Raw genomic sequence first — 6,387 nt, 5'->3', positions numbered from 1 at the left:
GAAAAAGGAATTTGACATGATTAACTTAGGTTTAATGAAATATTATCTTGTTTCTATAGTTTCTTATCTAAATAATGCAGGAGCAATATGTGCCTCCTAATCTATTTGATTCAAAAATATACTAAAATGATTACAAGACATACTATCTAAAATATTTTATGATAATTTTTTGACATTAAAATTATTCAAACATCCAACTAATTGTGAAAGAAACAAACACATCCATATGATACATCACTTTGAGACATCAAGTAAAAAAGGATATTTTTGCATCCTTAACATCCTCCCTTCTTTTTTTCTTTTTTTTTCCCGAACTCGAAGTTGCATATGTCTATTTTAAATGACTTCTCAGATTAATCGTAGCACTTACCATGACTTCAGGACAGAGAATTTAGATAAATATTAGAGTGGAAGCTCCTGATTTTTCAGTAATAATTGATGTAGATGTTCAAAGTGTCTAATATATTGTAGGATAATTATATGATTTAAAGAACTATTTAGGGATTTATTCATTGCTATTTGATGCATCAAATTTAAAGAAAAAAATTTGATGCATGATTATATTTTTCACTTATATTTGAATGATTGCCTTTCTTATTTTGATGCATCATAAAATGGATTGCTTGCATGATTATCAAAGTAATTATTTACATGATCACATTTCTTATATGTTGCATGATTGCTTTGGCAAAGACCATTAGTTGGTTGATCCTGTTACCACTACAGCATTAATAAGACCTAACACAAAGAAAGCATCACATAGAGCATGAGGGGGCATGAAAATGTTGATATCTTCAACATTGATCCTTAGATGAGGGGGCATGAAAATAATATCTGTGGAAGCTATTTCAAATATTTAGATGAGGGATGGCTCGGGAAAGATTTAATTCCCTAGAACATTCTGATACATAAAAGGAGATTAACCTGAGGTAGTTTAAACAACAACATCCAAATTCACATGCAACTTCTTTGATGAGGGCTCAGATTAGTCACTATTTTACTCAGATTGCTAATTTTCAGATGGACACCAAGTGGAGCATGAGAAAGATAAGGTGATGAAGACTTTTTTGTTTGAAGCCAATAATGACAACGCAGGACATTGATCTATTTTATTCCATTAATTAGATGACACTAGGCAATTCAACACAATGACTTTGTCCGATATCCAAAAAAGAATTAATCTTAAAAGCATGAGTACAGAAGCTTTTCTATTGGCATCATTGTAATCCACCAATAAACCACAACACATGGGATCATGAGCTCTCCCCTGATCCAGCAAACTAGTTCATGGATGCCTTGGGCTCTTGGAAGAGGCACATTAGTTCATTTTTAGAAAGCAGATCTCAGTTCCTCCTCATTCATCAGAATCTCCATGAGCATCTCATTCCAGGTATCAATTGGCCCAGGCAAGCACCAATGAAGACAGTCATTCTGTAGTTTCTTACTGATATCGGGGTGGAATCTTTTGTAGGGTCCTGGATGACCATCAGGTCTCAGCAGTGAAAGATGATACGTATCGAGGAGTTTCACACGCAACCCATTGTTCGATCCTTCCTGGAAAGTCTCTAGCTCCACATTTCTCATTGTCGCATCCACTGGATCAGCAGTATATTCCCCTTCTTTGAAAGGTTCTGTTCTGTTGCAAATCCCCCCGGTGTTCCACTTCCCATGCTCAAAGTGGCTCGGAGTCCAGGTTTTCAAAACCACAAGTGGCTTGTGTTCTGAGGTGCTCATGAATTGGAAGACTAATCGAAGTGCTTTATGGTAAGAGTAGTCCATTCCGAGTTCCCTTAGGTTCTTCCCCATGCAGTCGTGGCAGCCAATGACTGTGTGTTCTCCCAAAATATGGTTTCTTTGAGGAACCATTGCCCACCAGACAACATTACATAGTCGTATTTGTGACATTGGCTTGTCCAAGCATAATCGAGCACATCAAGATAAAGCTGAATATTGTTCTTGGACCTTGCTTCAGTAGATTTGATTAGGAAAGGAGCCCAAATTAGTACAAGTGTGATGTTGTGCGAAGGAAGGTACCATGTTTTGGATTGAAAATTTTTCGTCATGATAGACCAAAATAGCTTCTTCGACCTGATGATCAGAAATCAGATTCATAAGAGACAGATTCCATGAAGTTGAATAAGATTATGCACAAAAGGCATTATTATGAAGAAAAAAAGGATCCAAAGTGAAATTTTGATATTAGATTCACAGGACACCGACTAAGATATCATTTTACGCACAAATAATTAAGTTTTCATATTTCAGTAAAATCGGCATTTATTGCTTTATGAGATGGAGGCTTGTTTAAAGTACATGCATAAAGAAGCATGCTGAATGATGTTTATGCCTTTTCTTTCATTAGAAATTGAAAGCAGTGATATTTGGCATTACTTGTTATAAACTAAGTATTACCATGAGAGGCCTCAAAAAATTTTAGCGAGTAGGCTATTTTATGACAAGATTGTTAGACACAAATATTGAAAACAGTAATGTTTGGCACTAAGCAAGAAAAGCACCTTTGAGAGAAGACAAAGCAATGACTCCATCTGGTTGCGGAAGATTGAGTCACCGATAAATGCTAAAGATTTGCTTCTCATTTTATTCAAGAACTTGTTTGTATCCATCGGAGGTAATTCACAATCATATGGTTTCCATCTCCAGTGAAGGTAGCCAGTATCAGGCCGACCATTCGTTAAGCAATTTTGAGGATTAGATATGAAACTGCAGCTTGAATTAGTGTATGGTGGATCAGAACTATCCTGGATCCATTTCCCAGAAAAAAGATCACATGCTTCTGCATCACCATTCATTTAATATAAGATTAGTTCATGTGTGCTATCAAAATACAAAACTATGGAAAGAGATAAAATAAGGGGGGATCCAATTCCCAGAAAAAAAATCACATGCTTCTGCATCACCATCACCATTCATTTAATATAAAATTAGATCAGAAGAGCTACCAAAACACAAAACTATGGAAAGAGACAAAAGAAGGGAAGGGAACAGAACAAATCAAGTTCAAATAGTGGATAAATTAGCGGCTGAGTGACTGAAACTAGTTAAAAATTGATGTACTTTCTCTAAGTGTCTGAAACTAATTGAATTCAAACCTTTGGATAAGGAAGCAATATTTCCTTTTATCAGAGAACATAGTTAAATTTAAATTTATCACCTTCGTTTGCAACCAAGCAAGATGCTCAGGAAGATACTAGGTTTTCCTCAAAAAAAAAAGGATATGCTTAAGTTTATGAATTCAAGATACAAAGAAGTGCTGCATTAAATACTAAAAAGGGCAACAATTTACTTAATTATTGAGAGTCTACAACCATATTAAGAAACCCAAGATATGAAAAGGGTAGCAAGCAAACACTATACCAAAATCTTGGAGTACAATCAGAAAGACAGAAATAAATATGTATTCTGGGAATTACAAAGTTTGCAAAAAGCATAACCAGAAATAAAGATATAGGAAATAAGCAATTACGTAGCAAGAAATGAACAATCGGAAATAATCAGGGCATAAGAGTTGCACAATTAGGTTCCTATTGCTTTCATCAATTGCTTGGCAGGAGTAGAACACCTAACCACAATCTAATCACTTCAAATAACTTTCTTTGCAATTGAACATAACGCATCAGTGAGAAGTAAAGGAATGGCTAAGAAACCACCATATCTTTCTTCAAGTTCCCAAAATTTCATTTCGAACTCACACCTTTCTTCGAAGGGGAGCTGTCAGAAGAGCCATAGGGGAAGAGGAGCTCATAGCAGAAAGCGATGAGGAGGGACGACCCCAAGAGAACGAGGAGGAAGTTGTACAGCCTCTTATTGGTGGGAACGCATGGTTCTTCTTCTGACTCCGGCTCCTTCGACTTGGCCATGGCGCTCTGGTCTGATGACAGATGAAGAGAGAGAGAGAGAAGAGAGAGAGAGAGAGAGAGAGAGAGAGAGAGAGAGGAAGAGGAGGAGGGACTTGGGGACGAAGGTCGGTGGGCTGCTGCCTAAAAGGGACGCGCGAGGGAAAGAAGCCAAAAGACTTCCTTTCACTTGTCAGCAGGTGCTTTTTTTTTTGGTCACAAGTGAAGACTAAAATGACTGAAATACAAATTAATTATTTTATTTTGGGTAAATTCTAAAACAAAATTATGTAAGTTTGGGGTTTTTGTACAAACCACAGCAAGTCCGAAAAAATTTTGTAAAATTTTTTTTTTTCAGAAATAATCATTTTACTCTTATCGATCAGTACCCTTCGTCCACTTTTGCCCAAGCAACCCCATCAATCATTCTTCGCCCACCCGTCCGATCATAACTCTCACCCATCGCTCTCCTTCTCTCCCTTAGTCTTTTATGTTTCCGCACGTAGGTTAACAGGCAACGTCAATCATGATTCTCCTCCCCTAACTACTTGTCGTTCAATGCACGAGCTGGTAGGCAACGTCAATTGCCCCCCTACCACCTACTCCTCTATTGGCAAGCTAGCAATACCGATCGCCTACCTCCCCTCCCCTCATTAGTTGCGCCTCCATGCATGGGCTAGCCTCACTAACCACCCCCACCCCCCACACTACTTACACCTCCGCATGTAGGTTAGCAAACAATGTCGATCGACCCCTCCTATAGGCACCTACACCTCTGTACATAGGTTGGCAATGCTAACCACCCTCTCGCCTCCCCTAGTTGTCTATGTCTCCATACAAGGGTCGTGGCCAACCATAATGAAGGCCAGGAGACAAGTGTGAGTGGAGACACGTTTAAGGCTAAGACAACAATAATTTTTTTTAATTATGAGATAAAATAATCTTTTTACAAAGTTAGGATGCTCTATAAAAAGAAACCTAAGTTTTTTTTTCTAGAATTCACAATTTTATTTTTTATCTATGTTATTATTTTATCATAAATTTTATTATTTTAAATATAAAATAAATAGTGCATGGGACTCGCTTACTTTATATTGAAGATTTGAATTTTCATTCTAACAATTTTTTAAAGGTGTTAGAAAATTTAATCGGGAAAGAATTTGATTGTCGATGTGAAATCATGTGATCAAATTAGTTTTTAATCAAGTTTTTATTTACCAAAAATTAAAAAATCTTTTTTTCTAATATTTCCTCACATGGTTTGCAATTATTAATTTATTCATGTTCAAAAAATTTGAGTGCTGTACATTTCACTTATGACTACTTACTAAAACATGTGTCCTATTATGTCTCTTTGGATTGACACCACTCCTCTTAATCTAATCACTCCTCAAACCATATGGATCCTTTCATTAATCCTGTTGTCACTGCTGGTCCTCTATCAATCATCATAGCAAGCCGAATACATGATCCACTTCTTAAGTAGAGTCTTCGGTGTCAGAGAGAGGTGTCGTAGAAGGCAAGAAAGAAAATAAACAAGATGGAGTTGGATGCTGCCGTGCTCTATCAATCATCAATGTTAATGACCGTGACATGGAATCTTAATGGTTTGTGGCTCGCCTTTTGTTTTGGCACATCAATTTTACTGTTTGATGTCTTTCTTCTTGTTGTTATTGTATTATTTATTCTTTGAGTTGGACACCGTAAAGTGTTTTGTCCTATGCAAAGCTAAAGATGAGCAAGTTGATCTATCGATTGACACACTTATATCATCTCACAGTTTCTGGTGATTGACGCTTCTAATCTAATCTGCATTCCATATGATCTATTGATTGTATTTATTTATGGGACTCATCTGACAGGAACAGTTTCCACATGTTACATGCTGTTGTGGAAATGAATACTTTATATGCCTCTTCCAGTTTCTCAAGTTCCAAAGTTCGAGTGTGATTCTGCCACAAATCTAATAGTTTCTCAAATCATCTCATGTAAAGGATGAGCATGAACTCTGCCTAGTAGCCAAAGGAACATCAAATGTGAGTGCTTATTGTTAGAAAAACTACAAGAGTAAAACCTCGAAATTTCACCTCTTAATTCTAACATGTCATTCATTATTGATTTAGTTTGGTTTTGATTCAATTAAATATTCTGATAGTTAACCAATAATTATTTTTTCATTAAGGCTGATTTTATATATTATTTTACGGCTAAAGAGCTAAAGGATTGATTTCATAAGGATCACTGATGTATTATTATCCAAAATCCTCTATGGATTAATATAATCTATCAGTGATTTAATTTCAGATTTAATAATTTTATATAATTGTCCTAACAGTTATGATTAGAATTGACCTGTGGAGAATTATAGTGAGTGCAATTATTGGAGCATAATGCTTCCATAAGGGTCGGAACATTATTGTATGGGACAAATGAATTAATTTGCAGCATCAGCTTCCATCGATGGACAGGCTTCGGATCCATCGAATGCTTGTGCATGATACATGTGATGACAACTCGGATACGCAGCCAAAGA

General features: G+C 36.3%; 1 pseudogene; it reads right to left on the bottom strand.

The window, feature by feature from the left end:
* Nucleotides 1–1,084: 1,084 nt before the first annotated feature.
* Nucleotides 1,085–3,979, bottom strand: LOC135628273 (protein trichome birefringence-like 26; annotated as a pseudogene).
* Nucleotides 3,980–6,387: the final 2,408 nt, after the last annotated feature.

Source organism: Musa acuminata, chromosome BXJ3-1, assembly GCF_036884655.1.
Source record: "Musa acuminata AAA Group cultivar baxijiao chromosome BXJ3-1, Cavendish_Baxijiao_AAA, whole genome shotgun sequence".
NCBI lineage: Eukaryota > Viridiplantae > Streptophyta > Magnoliopsida > Zingiberales > Musaceae > Musa > Musa acuminata.
Note: the sequence above shows the minus strand (reverse complement) of the source record. Positions and strands in the feature narration are given on the sequence as shown.